The sequence below is a fragment of the Mobula birostris genome, chromosome 5 (assembly GCF_030028105.1).
Source record: "Mobula birostris isolate sMobBir1 chromosome 5, sMobBir1.hap1, whole genome shotgun sequence".
NCBI lineage: Eukaryota > Metazoa > Chordata > Chondrichthyes > Myliobatiformes > Myliobatidae > Mobula > Mobula birostris.
The window spans coordinates 57,918,495-57,945,767 of record NC_092374.1 but is presented as its reverse complement, the minus strand read 5'-3'; the positions used below and the strand labels follow the sequence as shown (position 1 = coordinate 57,945,767).

The 27,273-nt window shown below is 41.9% G+C and overlaps 1 protein-coding gene across 5 annotated transcripts in view; it reads left to right on the top strand.

Annotated features, from left to right (window-relative positions):
- Positions 1-2,489: 2,489 nt before the first annotated feature.
- Positions 2,490-27,273, top strand: part of c5h5orf63 (chromosome 5 C5orf63 homolog) — a 42,278-nt gene continuing 17,494 nt past the window's right edge. For all 5 annotated transcript variants that reach the window (XM_072258061.1, XM_072258062.1, XM_072258060.1 and 2 more), the window contains exon 1: positions 2,490-2,663. The gene's annotated coding sequence lies outside the window, so the exon portion shown is untranslated. The remainder of the gene's footprint in view (positions 2,664-27,273) is intronic.

Below are 27,273 nucleotides of genomic sequence, written 5' to 3'. Positions count from 1 at the left end.
TTTTAGCTTGACGTATAGTTCTTCTCACCACTGCCTGTGCTTTCTTATATTGAACCAAATGCTGCATATTCTGGGTTCTTTTAACTAGCCTGAATGCTCTATTTCTGTTTTTTACAGCCTGACAACATTCCTCTGTCCACCATGGTACCAGTTTTCTATTCATCCTATTTTTACTCCTAGGTATAGATCCTTCTGCTGCCATGATAATTGCTGAAGTCACCTGACTGTTTAATTCATCTACATTTCCAGAAATATCAATCTTTATCAACCCTTCTTCACTCAACTTCTGGAACTTACCCCAATCAGCTTTTTCAAACACCCACTTTGGGGTTCTGCCACCTGGTCTTACTTCAACTCTTTCACCCACTGAACACAAAACTGGGTAGTGATCACTGCCTACTGTTGAAGCAGTCCAAACTCCCCAGTTACTAATGCCAGCCAAGGTATTAGACACTAACGTAATATCTAACACTGACTCAGTTCCTGTTGTTATATCTATCCTTGTACCGCTACCATCATTCATACACACCAACTCCCTTTCTTCCATCAAATCTTCAATTACCTTTCCATTTGGATCTGTAATCTGATCCCCCCATATTGTGCTATGAGCATTGAAATCTGCACACCACACTACTTTATGTCTGTTTTGTCCTTGTATCTTTAATAGGCTGTCCAAATCCAACCTTTTACATGGATTGTAGTAGTTAATTATAACCACTCCCTCCCCTCTCTCCCACAGTTCCACCACTATGTATTCCTGATCATCTTTTTCCAGTACCCTATATGGTATACCTTGCTTGATTAACATAGCACAACCCCCTCCTCCCCCTAGGTTTCTATCTTTCCTTATCATTGTATACCCATATACCACAAAGTCTAAAGTTGGTTTCAACCAAGTTTCCTGAATACACACTACATCCGGTTTTACAACCATTTCTTTAATAAAGTGCTTGAATTCCTGGCTATTGGCCAGTAAGCTCCTTGCATTCCATTGTAAAAGAATCACCATAATTAGTATTAACCAACACATGACACTTCCTGGCTTGACTGATTACTGAGGTTCTCCCTCACTTCCTCCCATGTCAGTCATACTAACCCTAAATGGTTTACTGCTGCTTTTACCACCAGCTGAATTTTGTCACTTTTTGACTTTACCTCAGCAGTACTATTAATCACTCCTGCAATGAATGTTACTAGAGCCTTTTTGTCTACATAAATCCTGTCATTTGTTCTTTGTTGCATCTCTCGTATCCCTATTGCTCCCTGTTCATTAGGAACATTATTCTGTTCTCTTGACATTCTTGCAGCTTCTGCATAAGTGATCTTTCTTTTCACTCTTATTTCTTGAATTTTAGTCTCCCGTCTTACAACCGCACACCCACTATATGCAACATTATGAGCTCCTCCACAATTGCAGCATTTTGGTTGAACTCCTGTTCCGCACTTTCCATATTCATGATCACCCCCACATCTAGCACATCTCCTCTGCCTTTTACAGTTTTTAGCCACGTGTCCAAACCTTTGACAATTATAGCACCTCAGTGGCTTTGGCACATACGCCCTTACTGGGTAACTCATGAAACCCAGGAACACCTTCCTTGGCACTCTTTCTTCTTCAAATTCAATCAATACTGATTCACTTTCCCTTTTCACTCCCTCCTTTGTTGTTTTCAGTCTTTGAACATTCATTACTTTCCCTCCTTTGATATTCCTCTTTATCTCCTCTATATTTATACTCATTGGTATCCCCGTGATCACTCCTTTACAACCACTGTTTTGTGCTCCCACCCTCCCAGTGTATTCCACCTTGCATTTTCCTATCTCTTTTAGCTTGAGTGCTTTCTCAAGTTGTTCTTCATTCGCACATCTTACCAATAAGTTGCCATCATTAAGGACTTTTGCAAATACTATTTCCCCTACCTTATTTGTCAGAGTTGTTGTTAGCACAAACGGGTTAATTTTCTTCATATGTCCCTGAGCCTTCTCATTAAACCTAATTATGACAACACCTCCTCTCTGAGCTTGTTCATCTTCCTCACTTTCAGAGCTTTCTCCACTATCATCTCTTATTCTTTTATTCCCTTTGTCTTGGTTTTTATTCATCCGACCCCTCACTACCTCCTCATTCCTTTTATTTCTCCCTTCACAATAATCCACCTCTCCCCAGCTGCCTACCTCTGGTCCCAAGTCTCTATCCCTCTCCTTCTCCACTTTCTTTCCCTCAACCCCACCTCTTATCTTGTCCACCATTACCGGACAAACACGACCCCCTCCCAGCAATTTCCGTTCCTTCCCCACTCTCTTTCCCTCAACAGGTTCCAAACCACATTCACGCATCAAGCAAAACACAGCCAGCTTCCAGTCCAACCACTCCCTTTCACCTCCTTCCCCACCCCCGGCCTGCTGAGTTGCTCCAGTATTTTGTCGCCTCTAAATGCTCCCTGTGTCCCGGAAGGACTATCTTGGTCTAAGACATTCTTCCGCGTAGAGAAGGGGGTGGAGCTACCGTCCGTGACCTCTACCTAGTGTCTAGTCATCGATGTAAATATCTCTTCCTAAGGCAAGCGGTCTCCAGGGAACTTGTTTGATTTGATAATTACGTCTTCCCTGCCGAGGTTCTGATGTAGGTGAACTCGGTGGATGTGATCGACCAGAGGAATCAGGTTGGTTTGACTTTGTTACTGACCCTACATTCCCTTCAGAGGGAAAGTGGGAGGACCCTGTGTCTCCACCTCATTGTCAACGAGCGGTAATCCTGCTATCACCGTGTGGGTGCGCACGATCTCTTCAACAACCCGAAATCAGTCATGTATTGTGTGGTGATTAAGGGTATTCCACACGTGGTGTGGAGGTTTTCACTCTAATAAAGGGGTAACGTTAGACGGTGAACTAGGTCCCAGTCTGCCCCTGAGATTTGTTCTCTGATCTTACAACCTGTGAGTAAGCCCTGGCTTTTGACTATTTTACTCGCTGCTAAGTCCTTCGCGTACCTCTCCACCAGTTATTCGTTTATAAATCCACACATAGATCTGATATGCATTTCCACACGTGTGGAAGTGGTACCAAAGCTATGGGAAATAACATTAATAGGTATTGCTGAATATGTTGGGGAACGTGACTAGCCCAGAAGGTGTTTAAACTCCTGGCGTTCTGAAGTAGTGACTTCAGAATTCCTTCAGCATCAGCTGGAGGCGTGGGGCACACTGCCTGCAAACTCTGGATAGTCAAAGGTCCGAAAACTTATTGGAGAGTTTGTACTGGCGAACCCACAGCAGCTCCCTGTACACAGGTATCTGTCCCTGTATTCTTCTTTTACTGACTGTAGTCAATCTTCTTAGTAATTCTAGTGTATATTTCCAAGAATCTGTTCTCTAGGGTTTACTGGTGTGGGTGCTACCTCATGTGCATGGCTGCTGGTGCCAAGTGGTATCCTGCAGAAGTCTGTATTGGAACCGTTGCTTTTCACGTTGTACTGTTATGTCAATGATTTGAATGATGGACTTGATGGCTTTGAGACCAAGTTTGTCGACGATATAAAGATAGGTAGAGGGGTGGTTAGTGTTGAAGCAGAAAGTCTGCAGAAGGACTTAAGATTGGGAGAATGGTTAAGGAAGTGGCAGGAGGAATATAGTGTAGGAAAGTGTATGGTCATGCACTTTGGTGGATGGAATAGAGGTGTAGACTATTTTCTAAATGGGGAGAAAATTCAAAAATCAGAGATGCAAAGGGATTTGGGAGTCCTTGTGCAGGATTCCCTCAGGGTTAATCTGCAAGTCGAGTTGGTGGTGAGGAAGGCAAGTGATTAGATTAGATTCAATTTTATTGTCATTGTGCCGAGTACAGATACAAAGCCAATGAAATGTAGTTAGCATCTGACCAGAAATGCAAAGAATAGCATTATTTACAAAATAACTGCAAATAAAAAGTAGGTGCTACAGCACACAGATATAAAAGTACTGAGACAGTGCAATATGGGTGCAATACTGCTTAGCACTGTGATATGAGGTTCAGCAGGGTCACAGCCTCAGGGAAGAAGCTCTTCCTGTGCCTGCTGGTGTAGGAGCAGAGGCTTCTGTAGTACCTACCGGCTGGGAGGAAAGTAAAAAGTCCATGGTTAGGGTGAGATGCATCTTTGATAATGCTTTTCGCCCTGCCCAGGCAGCGTTTATGGTAGATCTTCTTAATGGTGGGCAATTAGGTGCCGATAATCCACTGGGCAGTTTTCACCACACACTGGAGTGCTTTGCTGTCCGATACGGGACAATTGCCATACCACACTGAGGATGCAGTTGGTGAGTATGCTCTCAATGGTACAGCAGTAAAAGTCCGTCAGTATTCTGGGACAGAAGTAAGCTTTCTTGATGCTCCGCAGGAAATAAGGGCGCTGTTGTGCCTTTTTGACCGGGATGGAGGAGTTCAGGGGCCAGGTGAGATCCTCAGAAATGTGGACACCAAGGAATTTGAAGCTTGATACACACTCTACTACAGCTCCATTGATGTAGATGGGGACGTGAGTGTGGCTCCTAGCATGCCTGAAGTCCACAATGATCTCCTTGGTCTTCTGGGTGTTAAGGGCCAGGTTGTTGTCGGCACACCGTGCGGCCAGGTGCTGGACCTCATCCCTGTAGGCCGTCTCGTCATCCCGTCTGATCAGGCCAACCACCGTGGTGTCATCTGCGAACTTCATTATGGAGTTAGAACCATGTACAGGAACGCAGTCATAGGTGAAAAGGGAGTATGGAAGAGGGCTCGAGAGACTTAAATATAAGAGCAAGGATGTAATGCTGAGGCTATATAAGGCATTGGTCAGACTGCAGTTGGAGTATTGTGAGTGGTTTTGGGCCCCTTATCTAAGAAAAGATGTGCTGGCAAATGCGAGGTCCAGAGGAAGTTCATGAGAATTATTCTGGGAATGAAAGGGTTAACATATAAAGAGTGTTTGATGGCTCTGGGCCTGAGCTTGCTGGAGTTTAGAAGAATGAGGGGAAATCTCATTGAAACCTATCAAATGTTGAAAAGCCCAGATAGAGTGGATGTGGAGAGGGTGTGTCCTATACTGGGCGAGTCTAGACAAGAGCCGGCATCAAAGGTCAGGGAGAAGGTAGGAGAGTGGGGTTGATAAGGATAATAAATCAACCTTGATGGAATGTTGGAGCAGACTCAATGGGCCAAGTGTCCTATTTAGCTCCCATGCCTTATTGTACTTGTGACATTAATACGTGCGTAGAAGGAATGCACGTTATCCCCATGATTGAGATAGGGGTCATCAGGTTCTAACATATAACCATGTAGTTCCCACCTGAGTGCTTGAATTCAATCTAAAAAGGGGCCAATTTGTTGTCTCCGTGCGTAAATTATTGTTACATTGTTGGGATCTAGTACAAATTGTGATGGTCTGAGTCCAGCCGGTTGTACAGCGGGGTTTGATCTGCCTAATCTGCAGCCTGCTTTATGTTCTATCCCTTCCTCATTCTAGTGTCTGAATTGAGGTATAAAATATAAAATATTCATCACGTTTGATTCGAGAAGCACTCGGGGTATTCTCCCATATTTCTGCTATTATTAATACATTCATAATATCGACCAGCATTTGGCTGTGTAACTGCTGGAAACCAGGATGTCAACCATTTATAGTGCTAGGTGGGGTGCCGTATTTGTCGAAAGCTCTCTTGAGTTGGAATACTGCTAAATAATTTTTTTTATAAAATAATATTTTTTGTGTAACATGTCCACGTTGGGCACCAACTGTGATAGAATTGGGTTTGTTGACTGAAGTCCTAAACTTAGACAAAGAACTTGAGCCCTGTCAGACACAAATAGTTATGGGTATTCTCACTGAAGAGAGATTATATGTAACTACCAAAGATTCAAAAGCTGCTTCATTTCCCTGTTCATCCTTCATAGTGAGTTTAGCTGTCATGAAGAGAGGGGGGACCCACTCCCTGCCAAGGGAAAGATACTTCCAGCTAACAAAATAGATTAAAACACAGTTCGTGTATTTTCAATGATACACGTTTAAATCCAAACAGCATTCTTAAAACAGATTTTAAAACTCACAGAGGATTTCCATCTTACAAAACATTATCAAATTACAATTTCTAAAACACAAAGCACAAAGTATTCTGAAAACACAAAGGACAAAACACAAAGCACGAATTATTTCCAAAACGCAGGTGTAGTCCCTGTAAACTAAAAAGACATACCGAAGATACAGATAAATGAGTCATCACAAAAACTGAAGCCAGAGGAATGGATTCCAGTTCATCCCATGTTTCTTCCATAGCTTCTTGACGTTCCTCACCCCATTTCTAATAAGCCTGAACTGCTCCACATTTATACCCTTTCTCTACTACTAGAATGATTTCAAATATGTGAGGTATTTCCTTAGGTACCCTTTTCACACTTGGAGATATAATTCTCAGCAACCTCCATTAATGCTGTGAAGCTAACATCGTTGAGTAGATAAACCTACCTATAAACACATCAGTTATTTATTACGCTAAATGATATTATCCATCTGGTCTGCAACCTTCCTTGAACTAAGCAACTTAGTCAGCTTGTCTGTTTTGAAACAAGCCAAATTAAACAACCCACTGTCTTATACTCTACTCTCGGTAGTAATAAAGTAGGTGCAGTGAGCGTAGCTGTCTACTCCATTGACAGAGCATGTTTGCAAAGCTGGATTCACTTTAACTTCAAGCTGAATAACTACTTTCCATTTACATTTTAAGAGTGGAAAACTGACTTCCATTTACAACTAGAAGCCAAAGGAATATTAGTTGGAAGATTGCTTACAATTGTTTCATCTTACAGCTGTTCTGTTTAGAAAGCAATATTAGCAAACATGCAAGAAGTGAATATCTACTACAGCAGCAAGTGTGTGTTATCTTACTGAGTATATTGCTGACCCAGTGAATACGTAACCAGAATTGGCAAAAGTCAGTATATTTATAATTTAATAATGAGCATGGACTGTCTACTACAAAAACAAGTATACTTGCTAAATCTAATATCAAACGCAAAGATCAAAATAATTTTATTACCAAGGTATGTGTATGTCATCATATACAACCTGAGATTCATTTTCCTTGGGTAATCACAGTAAGTACAAGAAACACAACAGAATCAATGAAAGACCACAACTAACTGGACGGACAACAACCAGTGTGCAAAAAATATATATTTAACACACTGCAAATACATAAAAAAGAGAGAAAATAAAGAAATAATAATAATAAATAAGTAATAAATATCAAAAACATGAGGCAAAGAGCCCATGAATGTGAGTCCATAGATTGAGGGAACAGTTCAGTGATGAGGTGAGTGAAGTTATCCCTTCTGGTTCAGGAGCTTGATTTAGAGGGGCAATTACTGTTGCTGAACCTGGTGGTGAGGGTCCTGAGGCTCCTGTGCCTTCCTCCTGATGGCAGCAGTGAGAAGAGAGCATGGTCTGGATGGTGGGGATCCTTGATGACTGATGCTGCTTCCCTGTGGCACCACTCTGCAGATGTGCTCAGTGGTGAGGAGGGCTTTACCTGTGATGCACTGGGCTGTATCCACTACTTTTTGTAGACTTTTCTGGACAAAGGCACTGGTGTTTCCATACCAGACCGATATGTAACTAGTCAGTATACTCTCCAACACACATCTATAGAAGTTTGACAGTTTTAGATGACATGCTAAATCTTCACAAACTTCTAAGAAAGTAGAGGCACTGCTGTGCTTTCTTCATGATAGCACTTGTGCGCTGGACCCAGGATAGATCCTCTGAAATGCATAGATATATAGATAGATACTTTATTGGTCCCAAAGGAAATTACAATGTCAAAGAAGCATTACAAGAGCTCAGATATACAAATATTAACAGAAGTAAGAATAAAAAATAAGTTACTCAAAGCAGTCTAACAGGAGGGGGTCATCACTTCCCCAGCTAAAGGTTGATTCATTATAGAGCCTAATGGCTGAGGGCAAGAATGACCTCAGATCATGCTCTGTGAAGCAGTGCAGTTGTCTTAGTCTATTACTAAAAGTGCTCCTCTGTTCAGTCAAGGTGGCATGCAGAGGGTGAGAAACATTGTCCAGAATTGCCAGGATTTTCCGTAGGGTCCTTTGTTCTACCACAGCCCCCAGTGTGTCCAGTTTGACTCCTATAACAGAGCCAGCCTTTCTAGTCAGTAAATTGAGCCTGCTGGCATCACCTGTGTTGATGCTATTGCCCCAGTACACCACCTCATAGAAGGTTGTACTGGTGGCTACAGACTGGTAGAACATGTAAAGGAGAGGCCTGCATACTCCAAAGAATCTTAGTCTCCTCAGGAAGTAGAGGTGACTCTGGTGCTTTATTACACAGCCTGTATTGGTGCTCCACTCAAATCTGTCATCCAGGTACTTGTAGGTCCTCACTACATCCATGTCCTCAACCATCAATAGTAACAGGAAGCAGTGCAGGCTTAGTCTTCCTAAAGTCCATCACCATCTCTTTTATCTTACTGATGTTGAGCTGTAGATGACTCAGCTTGCACCATTTGACAAAATCCTCAATGAGCCCTATATTCATCTTCCCATCCTCCCTTTCTACACCCAACTATTGCTGAGTCATCAGAGAATTTCTGCAGATTACATGACTCAGTGTTGTATGTGAAGTCCAAGGTATAGAGGGTAAACAGGAAGGGAGCCCCAGTGCTGCTTATAGCCTTGTCTGACACACAGTTCCAAAGCCACACAATCTGGTCTGCCTGTCAGCTAGTCCATTATCCAGGATACGATGAAAGTCCAGCCTGCATTGTATGGAGCTTTTCCCCCAGCAACAAGGGCTGCATGGTATTGAAGGCACTTAAGATATCAAAAAACATAATTCTCACAGTACTGCCCTGCTTATCCAAATGGGAGTAGGTTCTATTGATAACACCGATGAGTTTAAATTTGCTGATCCTCTCCACCTCTGATTCCCCGATGAGGACTGGCAAGTAGACCTCTGGTTTCACCTCTTGAAATTAATAATCAGTTCCGTGGTTTTGCTGACATTGAGTGAGAGGTTGTTCTTGTGGCACCACTCAGCCAGATTTTCAGTCGACCTCCTATATGCTGATTCGGCCAACAACAGTGGTGGTATCATTGGCAAATTTAAATATGGCATTGGAGCTATCCTTATTCTCACAGTCATAAGGATAAATCAAGTAGAGCAGGCAGAAGAGCACACAGCCTCCTGGTGCACCTGTGCTAGGGAGATTGTGGAGGAGAAGCTGCTAATCTGAACTGACTGGGGTCAGTTGCACCAGAAGGTACTGAGGCCTACGACTTGAAGCTTATTGATTAGTTTTTAAGGGGTTGATGGTTTTGAATACTAAGCTGAAACCAGTGAAGAGCATCCTGATGTATTCATCTTCACTGTCCAGATGTTCCAGGGTTGAATGAAGAGCTATTGAAATTGCATCTGTTGCTAACCTGTTTTGACACATAGGCAAGTTAGAGTGGATTCAAGTCACTTCTCAGGAAGGAGTTGATATGTTTTATCACCAACCCTTCAAAACATATCATCACTGTAGATGTAAATGCTACTGGACGATAGTCATTGAGGCAGGTTACCACATTCTTCTTTGGCACCAGCATAGCTGAAGTCTGCTTGAAGCAGTTGGGTACCTCAGACTGTCGAAGCAGGAGGTTAAAGATATTGGTGAACACTACAGCCAGTTAATCTGCACAGGTGTTTAGTACTCAGCCAGGTGCCCAGTCTGGGCCGAATGCTTTCCATGGGGTCACCCTCATGAAGGGTGCTCTCATGTCAGACTCGGAGACTGAAATCACAGAGTCATCAGGGGCTGTGGCAGTTTGTGAAAGTGCCTCTATGTTTTCATGGTCAGAGTGAGAATGAAAGACATTGGGCTCATCTGGGAGCAAAGCCTTGTTGCAGTCTTTGTTGCCTGGTTTCACCTTGTAGAAAGTGATAACATTCAAGTCCTACCACAGCTGTCGAGCATCCCTCAGTGATTGAAGTTTGGTCTGGAATTGGCACTTCACACATCAGATGGCTTTCCCGAGATTGTACCTGGACCTCTTGGGTTTAACTTAGTCACCAGACTTAAGTGGCACTGATGTGACCCTCAGCAGATGCAGATCTTGTGGTTCATCCAAGATTTCTGGTTCAGGAAGACTGAATGATTTTGTGGGGACACACCCACTTATAACTGTTTTTATAAAGTCTGACAACCGTGGTCTGTTGATTCAGATCCTCTGAGTCCTTGAATATAGTCCAGTCTACCAACTCGAAGCAATCCCATAGTCACTCCTCCACCTCCTCTTTGGTGTCCTTTTCTCTGGAGCCTTGCTCTTTAGCCTTTGCCTGTATGCAGGTAGGAGGAGGACAGCTGTGTGATCAGATTTCCTGAAATGTGGTCTAGGCATGGAATGGTAGGCATTCCTAATCATAGTGTAACAGTAGTCAAGTGTGTTGGTACCCCTGGTGCTGCAGGTGATTAGTTAATGATACTTGAGTAGAGATTTTGTCAAACAAGCCTGATTGAAGTCCCTGAATATGATTTGAATGGCATCGGGGTAGGCTGATTCATGTTTGCTTATTGCGGCACTCAATGTATCGAGTGCTTGCTTAAAATCAGCCTTTGGCAGTATGTAAACCACAGACCAGTGAGGAGAACTCACTTGCTGAGGAGTAGGCAGAGGAGTGATGGAGACTCTACTTCCTCTGGGAGACTGCATACGATAAATAGATCCAGGCCATTCCAGTCTGGGATAACAGTACGGTCAGCATGGAAATAGTGGGCTGAAGGGTCTGTTGTGCTGTACAACTGTATGTAAACAGTAGACTCTTACTCTTATAATTGGCTACCAAAATCTGGGATTCACATCGCAATAACGCACTTGAGGCTGGGAGGGTTTGTTTCAAAACTTATATTACATTGTTTGTTCAGCAGGGTATTAAAAGCAGATGGATCTCATGGGTTTGCGGGACTTGAGAGTGTCTTCCGTAGATTTAAACAGCTAAGGAAACCAGGGTCTTTCATAAGGAAGAGTTCAGATGCAGTTGAAGACATCTCATTGAATAGTAGAACATGCACAAGAAGCTGGTTGGCACAGTACCGCCATTTTTCGAGCTGATTACACACAATCAACGATCTCACTTTAAGGTCTCTTTATCTCAGCTTATGTTCTCGTTATTTATTACTATTTATTTATATTTGCATTTGCACAGCTTGTTGTCTTCTGCACTCTGGTTGATTTTTCATTGATCCTGTTATAGTTACTGTTCTATAGATTTGCTGAGTATGCCCACAGAAAAATGAATCTCAGGGCTGTATATGGTGACATATATGCACTTTGATAATAAGTTTACTTTGAGCCGGTGTTCAATCTTAATGTCCGGTGCGGTCTGTGTGGAGTGTGCATACTGTCTCTGAGATGTGTAAGTTTCCTCCTACATCCCAATAATACACGGATTAGTTGATTAATTGGCCACTGTAAATTGCCCACTGTGTGTAGGTGAGTGGTACCATCTTGATAAGCTGATGGCAAAGTCGAGAGAACAAAATAAAATCGATGTAGGGTTAGTGTATTTTTACTCTGCTTCCTCAGCTGTTTTAGAGGAGAGGAAGTTCCAAATTTCGTTGACTTTTGGTGGGAGTAAATACTTCCTGATACACAGTCTCTGAAGGAACAATTCTATTGGAATTTACTTAGCAACATGATGTTAACATTGACACTAGGGTACTAACTTCATTTCGAAGAGATGAAATTATCAACATTATTGAATTTCTTGAATTTCTCTTGCAATAACTTGCCACTCAGGATTCAGCAGCAATAACTTCAATTTTGTGATGTTCATGCAGTTCAGTGGTTCAATAGTTCAATTTAATATCAGAGAATGTATACAATGACGAAGCTCCCCCATGCATAAGTAGCAGCAAAAGCATCAACTACTTTGCTGCTTCTAGACCCTGTGTAATAACCTTTTGCACTTAACTACTGAAATGTTTCTGACTAAAAAAAAAATTGACTACATGTTGGCATAAAAACAATATCATCAGCAAATATAATATGTTTGGTACAGTGAATGATGATAGATGAATGTCCTTTTATTTATAAATTTGGGAACGATACAAAAAATAAATTATTTGTTATTACTGACTTAGTGATGTGAAATTTATTTAGTGCAAATACATAAAAATATAAATTACAAAATAGATAAATAGTGCAAAAAAAGACAACGAGGTAGTGTTCTTGGGTTCATGGACCGTTCAGCAATCTAATGGCGGAGAAGTTATTTCTGAATCGGGAGTATGGGTCTTCAGGCTTCTGTACCTCCTCCCCAATGGTAGTAATGAGAGGAGGGGCATGTCGCAGATTGTGAGGATCCTTAGAGATACAGTTGCAAGAAAATGTTTGTGAACCCTTTGCAATTACATGGTTTTCTATATTAATTACTCATAACATGTGTCTGATCTTCATCTAAGTCACAATAGTAGACAATCACAATCTGCCTAAACTAATAACACAAACAATTGTACTTTTCATGTCTTTATTGGACGCATTGTTTAATCATTCACAGTACAGGCTGGAAATGGTATGTGATTGCTTGTATTTAGTAATTGGTAGATCTTCTCCTCCAAACATTTCCTGTAGCTGCTGATCAGACTTGCATAACCGCTAGGAGGAATTTTAGACCATTCCTCCGTACAAAAATGTTTCTGTTCATCAATATTCCTCAACAAATGCAAGCTGTCCAGGCCATGAAACAACAAAGCAGCCCCAAGCCATGATACTCCTTCCACCATGCTTCGTTGGTGTTATGAGGTTTTGGTGTCAGTTTCCTCCAAACATAGCGGTGTGCATTTCTGCCAAAGAGTTAAACTTCTGTCTCATCTGTCCACAGAACGTTGTCCCAGAAGCATTGCAAAAGCGTTGTGGTCTTTTGCAAACTTGAGATGTGCAGCAGTGTTTTTTTTTTGGCATGCATTTCCACGAATACCATTCTTGTTCAGTGTTTTTCTTATAGTCGACACATGAACAGAGACTTTAGCACGTTCTCGGGATTTCTGCAGGTCTTTTGCTGTTACCGTTAGATTCTTTTTCTCCTCCAGCATTGCAAGTTGTGCACTTGATGTGATCTTTGCAGGATGCCCACTCCTAGGGAAAGTAACAACAGTACTAAATTTCTTCCATTTGTAGTATAAGAGCTGGAATGTTGTGATGAGGTTGTATAAGGCATTGGTGAGGCCGAATCTGGAGTATTGTGTTCAGTTTTGGTCACCAAATTACAGGAAGGTTATAAATAAGGTTGAAAGAGTGCAGAGAAGGTTTACAAGGATGTTGCCGGGACTTGAGAAACTCAGTTACAGAGAAAGGTTGAATAGGTTAGGACTTTATTCCCTGGAGCGTAGAAGAATGAGGGGAGATTTGATAGAGGTATATAAAATTATGATGGGTATAGATAGAGTGAATACAAGCAGGCTTTTTCCACTGAGGCAAGGGGAGAAAAAAACCAGAGGACATGGGTTAAGGGTGAGGGGGGAAAAGTTTAAAGGGAACATTAGCGGGGGCTTCTTCACACAGAGAGTGGTGGGAGTATGGAATGAGCTGCCAGATGAGGTGGTAAATGCAGGTTCTTTTTTAACATTTAAGAATAAATTGGACAGATACATGGATGGGAGGTGTATGGAGGGATATGGTCCGTGTGCAGGTCAGTGGGACTAGGCAGAAAATGGTTCGGCACAACCAAGAAGGGCCAAAGGGCCTGTTTCTGTGCTGTAGTTTCTATGGTTTCTATGTAGACAATTTCTCCTACTGTGGATATACGAACACTCAGGTCTTTAGAAATGCTTTTGTAGCCTTTTCCAGCTTCGTGCATCTCTACAATTCTTCTAACGTCCACTGAAAGTTGTTTTGATCGAGGCATGTTTGCGCATAAACAGATCTTTATTGAAAAGTGCAGGCTTTGTCAGTAACCTGACTTTGTGTGTCTTTTTTATAGGGCAGAGCACCTCTACAAACCACACCTCTAATCCAATCTCGTTGACTGGAACACCTGACTCTAAATAGCTTTTGTAGAAGGCATTACCCCAGAGGTTCATGTGCTTTTTTGAACCAAGACAGTGATTGTTTAAATGGTGCACTCTGTACTGACGAGAAAAAATACAATTGTTTGTGTGTTATTAGTTTAGGCAGATTGTGTTTGTCTGTTATTGTGAATTAGATGAAGATCAGTCCATATTTTATGAGTAATTAATGGAGAAAACCAGGTACTGCGAAGGGTTCACAAACTTCCAGAAGCACCATCTCTTATGGCCTCGATAGTGGGAAGGGTTGTGCCGCGATGGAGCTTGCGAGGTCTACCACCCTCTGCGTTCCTCTCCATTAAAACCTCCATACCAGGTTGTAATGCAAGCAGTCAGAATGCTTTCTATACGTGTACAGAACTTTGAAAGTCTAGATGACAAACTAAATCTACTCAAGATCTTAACAAACTAGAGCCATTTGCATACCTTCTCCATGATTACATCACTCATTGTGTTGGATCCATGACAGATCCTCTGAGATAGTGACACCCAGGAACTTGAAGCTGCTCACCATATTGCCATCACGTGTGGTGAGGATTGAACCCGGGACTCTAAAGCTATGGAGCAACGGCGCTGCTAACTGTGCAACTGTGCTGCCTCGTTTTACAGCCCACCAGGCAGCTACTTGAATGCCAATGGGATGTGAGGAACCAGAGAACCAGCAGATCAGACAAAGTGGCTCACATAGTCAAAGATGACAAATAAGTTTGTTGACAGGGATCACTTGATGGCATCAAACGACACTGATACCATCATGTGGACTGAGCAGTCAATTGCATTGAAGCGTTCTTAGTCATAGAGTCACACCAGTCCTTCAAAGTTCCAAGTGAAATTTATTATCATACATGTCACCCCATACAACCCTGAGATTCTTTTTCTGCAGACATACTTAGCAAATCTATAGAACAGTGACAGTAAACAGGATGTGTAAACTGTAAACAAGCTGCAAATGAAAATCATATATAGCAATAAGTAATGAGCATGAAATAACAAGTTAGAAGAGTTCTTAAATGAGTGTAGTTATCCCCTTTTGTACAAGAGCCTGATGAGGGGTTGAGGGGTAGTAAATGTTCTTGAACCTGGTGGTGGTTCACCATCTCCACACCAACTATCAAGTATTTCCCTAATGTAATCCCCTTTACCAGATCTTGGTCTGTAGCCTTCCGTATCTTGGTCCTGTGTCTAAACAAATTCTTCTTAAATCTCCTTAGAGTACCTGTCTCCACCACACCCACAGGGCATGCATTCCAGGTTACAACCACTCCCTAGCTGAAAAAGTTCCTCCTTGTTTTATTTAGCGAATCAGCACAGAGTGGGTCCTCTCAACCTTTTGAGCCATGCCACCCCAGTAAACCCGATTAACCCTAACCTAATCACGGGACAATTAACAACGACCAATTAACCTACCCGGCAGGTCTTTGGACTGTGTGAGGAAGCTGGAGCACCTGGAGAAAACCCATGTATTCCATGGGGAAGATGTACAGACTCCTTACAGATGGTGCTGGAATTGAACTGTGAACCCTGGAACGCCTGGAGCTGTAATTGCGTCACATTAACTACTGTACTACCGTGGCACTCTTGGGCCTCTATTAGCCAAAGCCCTCCAGTTTTAGATACTTCTCCTAACTTTTTGCAGATGCACCATAGAAAGCATCTTATCCAGGTCCATCATAGCTTGGTATGGCAACTGTTCTTCATAAATTTGAAAGGAATTGTGGAAGGTTGTGAATGCAACCCAGTCCAACATGCAAACCAACCTTCTCCCTCTATCAACTCCATCTACACTTCCCACTGCCTCAGAAAAGCAGCCACATATACAAAGATCTATCCCACCACAGTCATTCTCTCTTCTCTCCTCTTTCATCGGCCAGAAGATTAAAAAAAAGCGTGAGAACATGTATCTGCTGATTCAAGGACAACTTATAAGTTTCCTGAATGCACCTCATATGATAAAGATGAACTCTTAATCTCTCAGTTTACCTCATTGTGACCCTTACACTTTATTTGCCTACCTGCACTGTACTTTCCCTGTAACTATAACACTATATTCTGCAGTCTGTTATTTTTCCATTATGAGTGCCTTGATGTATTTATGGAATGATTTGCCTAGGTGGCATGCAAACAGTACATGTGACTGAAATAAACCAATTACTAGTTGCTGCTATAGGTTTCCTATTACTTACCCTATTAATGTCCCTCATGATTTTGTATATTTCAGTCGTCTCCCCTCAGCCTCCTCTGCTCCGAGGAAAACAAACCCACCTTATCCAGTTAAAGAAAACAGACTGTGGGAGCAGCAGAGTAGGTTGAGCAACCTCTGTGAAGCTAAAGAGTTAGTCAGGGTTTCAGGTCCTGAATCAGCATCTCTACCTGAAACGGCGTGCATCCCCTTGCCTCCTCAGACGCTGCTCGAGCTGTTGTCACCGATTGACTGGCCTCTGACAACTCACACTTGTTCCGCAATCACACTTTTATTTACTTGTGCACTAGAACGGTTCAGCTCCTGTCAATAAACTGTTCTGAACTTTGAGCAAAGAAGTGCCATTTTTATGCTGAAATTGACTAGTTGTATACAGATATTGATCCAATAGAAACCTTGTGCACTTCTGAATCTCATCATGTGCATATATAAGTACCAAACAAAATACTTATTTCTGGTGTTAATAATCGATTAAATCTGTGTGTTAAAGGCAGTAATATTTGAGAGTTAGTAAAATAACTGTCCAACAGTAACTGTTGCCCTAGAATCCTTTGTTTCCATCTTTATCTTGTCTTGGATGTTTGGTGACCTTGGGTCCCAGATTAAGAGTTGGAGGCATGAATGGGATTGTTCTGTTCAGTTTGTATGAGGTCCTTTCCCATTCTGACAGATCCCTGCAATTCTTGAAGGAACCATCACCCATCTCCACAGAGCCACCCTGCGGTTAGATTCAGAAATGAACATTTGCTCGTTTGCAGACAGAGGCCTGGTTTCATTGTTTTGGAAGCTGTGCAAATAATCAATTGGCAGGATGTCACCAAAACTATGAATTGGAATTGGGCTTCATATCACGGTATATGTCATGGATCTGTTGTTCTGCTGCAACATTATGTTGCAATACATAATAAAAACTATATTACAATAAAATGTATATTCAGTATACTGTTTACTTAAAAAAATAAAATAAGTGGTGGGAAAAGAGGGGCAAAAATAGACTGAGATAGTGTTCATGGTTTCATTGTCCATTCAGAAATCTGATGGCGTAGAGGAAGAAACGTTGTGTGCATTTTTTTCAGGATCCTGTGCGTCCTCCTTGATGGTAGCAATGAGGGTCTTTAGTGATGGATGCTGCCTTTTGAAGGCATCCCCTTGTCAGGGTGTCCTCAGTGTTGTGGAGGCTAGAGCCCATGATGGAGCTGGCTGAATTTACAACTTCCTGCACCTTTTTTCGATCCTGTGCAGTAGCCCCTCCATATCAGACAGTGATGCAATAAGTTAGAATGCACTCATGGTGCATCTGTAGAAATTTGCAAGAGTCTTTGGTGAAATAACAATTCTGCTCAGCTGCTGTCCTGCCTTCTTTGTAATTGCACCAATATGTTGGGCCCAGGATAGACCTCCTGAGATGTTCACACCAGGAATATGAAACTGTCCATACTTTCTACTGCTGATCCCTCGATGAGGACTAGTTTATGTTCCCTCAACTTTCCTTCCTGAAGTCCATAATCAATTCCTTTGTCTTACTGATGCTGAGCACAAGGTTGTTGTTGCAACACCACTCAACCAGCTGATCTGTCCCCCCTCCAGTATGCCTCTTTGTCACCATCTGAAATGCTGCCAACAATGGTTGAGCCATTGGCAAATTTATAGATGCCGTTCATACTGTACCTAGCCCCACAATCATGGCTGCAGAGGGAGTAAAGTAGTGGGGTTAGCATGCATCCTTGAGGTGCCGCAGTGTTGATTGTCAGCAAGGAGATGTCATTTCTGATCTGCACAGACTGTGCTGTCCTAGTGTGAGGAAGTGAAAGATCCAGTTGCAAAGGTGTTACGGAGGACATGATTGTGTTGAACTATAAACAATAAACAGCAGGCTGACGTAGGTATTTCAGTTGGCCAGGTGTTCCAAGGCAATGGTAATACCTTATGACAAAGCAGCAAGCAAATTACAAAGTATGCATGAAACCTAACCTCTTGTAAAGAGCATTTGTGGAATGATTGGAAGTAGATCATAAAAATGTTCTTTTCACCCTGTTGTTCAGGAGTAATATTTAAGCTTGGATGTTCATCGTTCCAGCAAAATAGTGCAATTACCTGGCAGGGGTGACAGAGAAGCAAGAAGGGAAATGGCAAGTGGTAATGGTGCTATTTTTGTTGTTGATTTTTTTAAGTTTGTACTACTAAAGACCTTAAGGCATGGGAGCAGAAGATTGAAGATTCAAAGTACATTTATTATCAGAGAATGTATAAATTGTACAAACTTGAGAATCATTTGTTTCAAAGTTTCAAAGGTACATTTAATGTCAGAGAAATGTATACAATATACATCCTGAAATGCTTTTTCTTCGCAACCATCCACGAAAACAGAGGAGTGCCCCAAAGAATGAAAGACAGGTAAATGTTAGAACCCCAAAGTACCCCTGCAAGCTCCCCCCTCCTGCGCGAATGTGGCAGCAAGCAACAATCGCCCCTCCCCCACTGACAAAAAAGGTATCGGCACCTGCCACTGAGCACTCAAGTGTGAGAAAAGCAGCAGCAAAGACACAGACTTGCAGTTACCCCAAAGACTTCACGTTTCACTTGGTATTTGACATACCACAGGCTCTCTCTCTCCATAATGAGGGAGAAAGAGGTGTCTCCATCTCACAGCGAGAGGGGAGCCCTAACAAACAACTTGCTGGTTCATGATGCTAGAAGTCCGTTACACCTTTTAGAGTTCTGGGCCAAAGATCTCGAGTCTGGGCATACAGCTGTAGATATTCCGACTCTCCCGGCGACATACGGATCTCCTGTCGTGACACCGACCTTCAATCCACCCGTCTCCAGAGCCCTGAGGTCTTAGGCCTCCAAAGTCAAGCCGAGCCCTTGGCGGGCCAAACAACAGTCAGTTAAGAAACCCCAAGAGCGGGTTCCATTCCCGCAAAGAACCATAGTCAGCATGTAATTTCAGGTCAGGGTCTTCAAAAGAACCCTGAAAGGGAAAAATAAAGGTATTAAAGATGGAAATGGAGCTGTTTCCAAAGATGCAAGCAGAGGAGTCGCCATTTAGCATCATCATCACTTTGCTCTGTCCCTCGTGGTGTGACAGGTAGCCACAAAGCAAGAAACCCAAACGAACCTGATTAATGAAAAAAAAAGCAACACCTGATGTACAAGAGAAAGGGAAAAAAAATTACAAATCGTGCAAACAAATAAATGGAACAACAGCATTCCGAACCAAATCTGGTCCTCAGATCTGAACTCCAGAGCAGCCCAGTGTAGGCCCAAAGTCTCGTTTATCAGTTCATTATATTACCGGGCACAGAGCACAGCAGTCGGGGTAGTCTTCATAGCCTCAGCACCAAGGAGAGAGGAGTGACCATTATGGAGAATGAGCGAAATCGGTTCTCGCCTTGGATCTCAGCACCATCTTTTCAGTCTATCTGGGCCATTGTTTAAATTGACCAAACAACGGACAGTGAAAGGCTCCAACACCCTGGAGAGAGGAATGAATGTCGCAGAGAGCGAGAAAAATCGATTCTCGTCTCCAATCTGGGGCGACGTTTAAATTGTCTGAACAGCAGATTTTTACCTCACACTAGGACCCGTCTACTGCGAACGGCTCGGGGCCTAAACCACGCCACCCAGTGACTTGCTCCAGGCCCAGATTCTGCTGCCCAGCCTGAAGCCACTCTTAAGCTCTTCAAATCTGCTCAGTGCCCAGAGCGATCCAACCTCGTACTTGGGTCAGTTGAATGGGAATTAAATCTTCTATGCCCTGACTTCTCCTCTCCGAATGGCTCACTCTATCTGCATCGATTCTGCAACAAACCATCTTGGCTCATCCATCAAACTCACCTCACCATCGCTCGCTCCCTTACTGTTTGCGTCTCAGGAAAGGTGTTTTCAGTTGAATTTCCTGCCTTTTTTAACTACTAGTGAGCTGTTGCACACATTCAGTAGTGCCATCTTAATCGGAAGAGTTAGGCCATTCAGCCCTGCCATTTGTTGTCTATCTCAACCTCATTCTCCTGCATTGTCTCTGTAACCTTTGATGCCCTTACTACACTGCAGCACCACTGAACATCAGGCCAGGGAAGAGAAGCACTTAGTCAATGTGCTTCAGAACAATGGTTACCCATGGAATTTCATCAGGAGATGCTTAATAAGGAGAGAAGGTCGCACAGACCTGACTCAACACGCATTGCAACATGTAAACTTGCCCTATATCAAGAATATATCAGAAATGACAGCTTGACTGCTCGAACCTCATGGTATTTCAATCACGCACAAACCAATGGTGACTTTAAGGAAGCTTATCTCAAGAACCAAGGTACCAGTAAAGACAACCGACAAAAGCAACGTGGTGTACAGGATCACCCGTGGAGACAACAGCTATGTCAGTCAGGCTGGCAACTCGTTTATGGGAACACAAATTGACGGTATGGAGACATGATCCATCGTCACTGATCTCAGTATATGAAGACCAAGAAGGAGATCACATTAACTGGAACACTATGGAAGTTCTGGCACAGGCAACCATGAAAGCAGGCACGAGAATTTTTAGAAGTGTGGTTCTCTTCTGATAACTCTGTAGCAAACATATTGAAATAGACGCCATCTATGAACCCCTAAGAGCCAAAGAAATGAGAGCCAATAGAAGTCAAAGGTCAACTTAAGGGGTAGCCAATCAGGACTGAGGCAAGTGAACAGGGGCCTATATAGATGTGGGCACTGCCAGAGAGAAACACCAACATCAGTGCACTGAGGATGTCACCCTGGCTGATAATGAAACATCTGCAAGCTAATTGCTAAGCTCAGTGAACACCACAACATAACAACAATCTCTCACTCGACGTCAGCAAAACCAAAAAGCTGATTATTGACTATGGGAGGAGAAGCTGGAGGTCCATGAGCCTTGGTTCCATTCCTTCCCACCTATATGCACCACACTTCACATGCTCTCAATCTCTTCACCAGCTTTAAATTCCCTGGTCTTAAACACCTCATTTTCACCATAGATGGCCAGTCCCTAAACACCTCTATCCCACATCAAGAAGGCATTAAAGCTCTCTTTTCTTTCTTGACAACAGATCCAATTTCTTGATTTCTTGATCCTCCCCACCACCCACCTCTGTCTGGCAGAACTGGTTCTTACACTCAACATTTTCTCTTTTGGCTCCTCCCACTTTCTCCAAACCCAAGGTGTGTAACCATGGGCACTCGCATGGACCTCAGCTCTGCCTGCCTTTTTGTTGGACTGCACCACGTAGCCATGCTCCAAGCCTTCAGTGGTAACACTTACCAATACATTCTGTGCTACATTGATGATTGCATTAGAGCTGCTTCATGCACCCATGTTGAGCTCGTCAATTTCATCAACTTTGCTTCCAGCTTCCAACTTCCACCCTGCCCTTAAATTCACTTGGTTCATTACTGACACCTCACTCCCATTTCTCAATCTCTCAGTCACCTGTCAATAATTGGATAATAAAGCAATCAGCTTTTAATAAATTGTAACGTACGTTTACACACTTCTTCAAGGCTCTTCTGCATTTGTAAATGCCATCCAGCAAATCTTAAAAGCATAATATTACATCAACCAGCAGTATGAAGCATACTTCAACCATTGACTAATGAGCATTATAACATTTTGTAATGTATAATGTCACAAAAATATACAAAATTAAAACCGCAATTTATTATTCAATAGTTAAAATAAATTACAAGGGAAAAGTCTGTAAAACTTGTGTAACGTCAACATTGCCATGAAGAGGGAAGGAAGTACAGGAGCACCATGGAGACAGAAGCAGCAAAACGGCTTAAAATGATCACTTTGTAAAATCTTCATTAAGGAATCATTGCCAAGACACTATTTTCATTTCGTACCAACAATAAATCTAAAAAACCTTATTAAATTGGGCCACTTTTGTGGGTTTAAAATTCTATTTCTATGTTGCCACAAGCTCTCTATCATTATCTTCTAATCTAATTGTGGGTATCCATCATCACAATCACAACTCTACTATCCTCAGTTAAATTAACATTGGAATCCATACTTCACTGCCCGTGAACAGACTCCAAGCAAATACCAGGGACTCATCACAAAGGAGGATAGCAATTGTGACACACACAAAACTTAGCAGGTCGGACAGCATGTATGGAAAAGAGTAAGCAGTCAACATTTTGGGTCCAGACCCTTCTTTGGGACTTGTGATGTTTGATCCTGACATTCTTAAGTCCAAGGGTGTCAACTGCAAGTTGATAGCACCTACAAGTTTAATCTGTACGTGACCATCTCTCCACTGAGAAATTAGCTGTAGTTGGATATATATTCACCTTCATATGTACTCTGCTACTAAACTTGAACTGCTTGATGAGTTTGAGCAACCTCATCTAATCAAAAGAATATAACTCTTTCTTAAAACATCCAGTACTAACAGTGTGGTGGAGCATTGAATAAGAGGTATCAAATTCTCTATTTCTTCTTTCCACCCCCCCACCAAAAAAAAATACCCAATGCAATCCAGGTCACAGAAACATATGTGACTGCAGACACTGGAACGGGAAGCCACAAACAATTTACTCAGTGGGTCAAGCAGTGTCTGTGGAGAGAATTGGACAGACAACATTTTGGGTCATTCTCAACCTAAAACCTCAACTAAGCATTTTGTGCTAAAGGTACTATGTGGCTTGATGATTTGCTCCAGCAGTCCATTTTATTTTTAAACGATCCACCTCATTATTCTCAACTTGTTTGAAATTCCTAATTCTCTTCAGGCATTTCAGATTCCTAAGCTTACAATAATAAAAAGCAGAAAATACTGGTCAGGTAACATCAGTAGAAAGCTGACTTAACCTGTTGAGTGTTTCCACCATTTTCAGTTCTTATTTCAGATTCTGAACATCCCGTTGCTTGTGCAATGGGAGGGGAGGGGGACTTCGAGGTTCTGATGTTTCTGTCATTCATTCTATGGAGTTTCTAGTTTCGTGGATGTTTGTGAAGTGTAAGAATTTCAGGTTGTATACTGTATATATTCTCTGATATTAAATTGAGTCATTTGAACCATTTGATCCGATACTTTTTTTTAATGAAGATTACTAAGTAAGTCTGCAGTCCGGATGACAATTCGTGACCAGAAATGTTGACTGTCCATTTCCCTCCATAGATGTTGCCTGGCCAGTGAATTCCTCCAGTGCCTTTGTGTGTTGGTTCAGATTTTCAGCATCTATGGCCTTTCATGTTATCATTCTACTAAATGACCCACAACATGGATCTCAGCAAATGTAAACAAGCAAACCAGTTACGTTACTGAAACCTGCCTGTTCCCTAATGATCACAATATTATTTGTGTTTTCATTACAGTGAGTCCCTGAGTTACAACAGAGCTCCATTGCAGAGACCTCATTGACTCAGCAAGCAAATCTCCCAAATGCTTGTTTATATATACAGTGTGTCCATAGGACAGGCTTTTATAATCCAGTGAGAATCTGTATGAGATAATAAACCCACCATTGCTTACAGTGGCATGCAAAAGTTTGGGCACCCCTGGTCAAAATTTCTGTTACTATGAATAGCTAAGTGAGTAAAAAATGACCTGATTTCCAAAAGGTATAAAGTTAAAGATGACACATTTCTTTAATATTTTAAGCAAGATTACTTCTTTATTTCCATCTTTTACAGTTTCAAAATAACAAAAAAGGAAAAGGGCCCGAAGCAAAAGATTGGGCACCCTGCATGGTCAGTACTTAGTAACACCCCCTTTGGCAAGTATCATAGCTTGTAAATGCTTTTTGTAGCCAGCTAAGAGTCTTCCAATTCTTGTTTGGGGGATTTTTGCCCATTCTTCCTTGCAAAAAGGCTTCTAGTTCTGTGAGATTCTTGGGCAGTCTTGCATGCACTGCTCTTTTGAGGTCTATCCACAGATTTTCAATGATGTTTAGGTCAGGGGACTGTGAGGGTCATGGCAAAACCTTCAGCTTGTGCCTCTTGAGGTAGTCCATTGTGGATTTTGAGGTGTGTTTAGGATCATTATTCTGTTGTAGAAGCCATCCTCTTTTCATCGTCAGCTTTTTTTGCAGACTGTGTGATGTTTGCTTCCAGAATTTGCTGGTATTTAATTGAATTCATTCTTCCCTCTACCAGTGAAATGCTCCTCGTGCCACTGGCTGCAACACAAGCCCAAAGCATGACTGATCCACCCCCATGTTTAACAGTTGGAGAGGTGTACTTTTCATGAAATTCTGCACCCTTTTTTCTCCAAACGTACCTCTGCTCATTGCGGCCGAAATTCAGCGTCAGCAGTTTGCAAGGGAACACCTGAACAAGCCTGATGCATTTTGGAAACAAGTCCTGTGGACTGATGAAATTAAAATAGAACTTTCTGGCTGCAATGAGAAAATGGACTACCTCAAGAGGCACAAGCTGAAGGTTTTGCCATGGCCCTCACAGTCCCCCAACCTAAACATCATCGAAAATCTGTAGATAGACCTCAAAAGAGCAGTGCATGCAAGATGGCCCAAGAATCTCACAGAACTAGAAGCCTTTTGCAAGGAAGAATGGCCAAAAATTCCCCCAAACAAGAATTGGAAGACTCTTAGCTGGCTGCAAAAAGCGTTTACAAGCTGTGATACTTGCCAAAGGGAGTGTTACTAAGTACTGCCATGCAGGGTGCCCAAACTTTTGCTTCAGGCCCTTTTCCTTTTTGTTATTTTGAAACTGTAAAAGATGGAAATAAAGAAGTAATCTTGCTTAAAATATTAAAGAAACATGTCATCTTTAACTTTATGCCTTTTGGAAATCAGGTCATCTTTTACTCGCTAAGCTATTCACTGTAACAGAAATCTTGACCAGGGTGCCCAAACTTTTGCATACCACTGTACTTTTGAAGGTAAAACATCATTATATCATCTGAATTACATACAAAAATACCCTTTAATAGCATTCTTCATAATACCATTGAAAGCTGTAAATTGGTCTTGTGAAGTGTCAGTTAAAAATCAAACACAGACCAGGAATCATTAAGAATTCTAGTCTTCAGGTTAGTTTTTCAAACCACTCAAATGTAATTTAGCCAACCCATGGGTGCGTACATCCACACAGATTTTGCCAGGATCTACAAAATCTAGTTCTTTAATATTTATCTGGCAGATCTATACATTATTGAAAACAAGTGTTTAGTTTTGGATATCATACAAAACATGAGAGATTTATTCATCCCTGTTCTTGCACAAGACAGCACTATTTATTAAAATTCTTCAACATGCCCTTTCATGAAATTTTCAGCTTTGACAGAAGTGAAAAATGTGCCCCAAACCATGCCTTCAGAAGACTAAAAAGCAGAAGCTTCACTGTTTAACATGCAAAGCAGGGTAATTATCACGATGTAACTTAAAGCAGGTGATGGCAGATCATCCTGTCCTGTACACACCCTGGTGGGAATCATCATCAGCGCAGCCCGACTTCGCTCAGAGTTGCAGTAAATGTCACCAACATGACCCATCATAGTTCTACTAATCCCCTGATAAGTCAGTGACTTGCATATTAAACTATACACATTGGAATCAAAATTCTTAGCCAAGCTGACAAAAACCACAGAGGAAAAATGGCTTTTTCTTTACCTCCCACTATTTTATTTAATATTTTTTTTGCAACCAACCATTGCAACTTCATTGGTTTAGTATCAATACATTAGATCATCTTTTAGATAGAATTTTAATAAAGCTTGTAATAAAATTTATCAAATCATAATCTGCTTTCAGTTATTAGTACAAGGATCATGAGTGAATGTTAAGAAGCAATGTTTGATTTTAATTAACTTCTCTTAAAGTTGACAATTGCTTCCTTAATTCTGCAACTTCTGTAAGTTTAAATAATTGTTTATTATTAACAACATTCAGACATACGGTAGATCAAATGTACTGATACCATCCTGCTGTTAATGACCATTGTATTCCTGAAGGTCAGAAATCAATAATGGCCAGGTCATACCATCAAGCCTACCTATCACCAACCTGTCTATTGCTTCCCTTACAGGCTTATACTGTGCATATTCTATTTTGTGTCAATATAAATTGACTCCAAGTATACCAATTCCTTGTCTCTCTATGCTCCATTGACACTTTCACTTGTCAATCTGAACACCCTCACCATCATTCTTGGCATATACCCTCTCCGCCTTAACTTCCTCGATGCCATCTTTACCTCAGTTACAAAATAAATTATTAATTAGGTCAGCCTACCACAACTTAATACTCTTGTCTTATTTATTGTCCAACATAACAGTTCAACTGAGCAAGTGAGATAGAATTTACTTTTCTTTCCTCTGTGATACTCACTATCTGACCATCCACATCAACATTATTTGACAAAACATCTGCTTAAGTTCCCTCTGTAGCAGATACTGGACTTGAATCATCCCGTAATGCAGCTGGGCTAGACAACATCCCAGGCTGAGTACTCAGAGAAGGTGCACACCAGCTCACTGACGTCTTTATGGACATCTTCAACACATCACTCACCGAAAGCTGCTGTCCCCGCATGCTTCAAGTCTGCCACCATTATCCCTGTATCAAATAACTCTACACCTTCAGAATTAATGATTACCACCTGGTGGCACTGACACCCATCATCTTGAAGTGTTTAGAATGACTAGTAATGGCACACATCGAAAACTCTATTCCTACCAAATTGGGCACTCATCAATATGCCCTCTGACAAAATTGCTCTATGACCTGGCCCTGGCACCCCTAGAAAACAAGGACGCTTATGTCAGAATGCTCTTTGTGGATTTAATTTCAGCATTCAACGCTATTATCCCAGAACTCGCACCACTCACACCCCTCTTTATATTGGTGGCATAACAATGGAAACTGCAAATAGTCTCAAATTCCTGGCACACAACCTCTCGTGGTCCGAGAACACAATCTACACAATCAGGAAATTCACCAACGCCTCTACATGCTGAGGATGCTGAAGAGAGCTGGACTTTGCACATCTGTACTCAGGTCATTCTACAGATGCCTGGT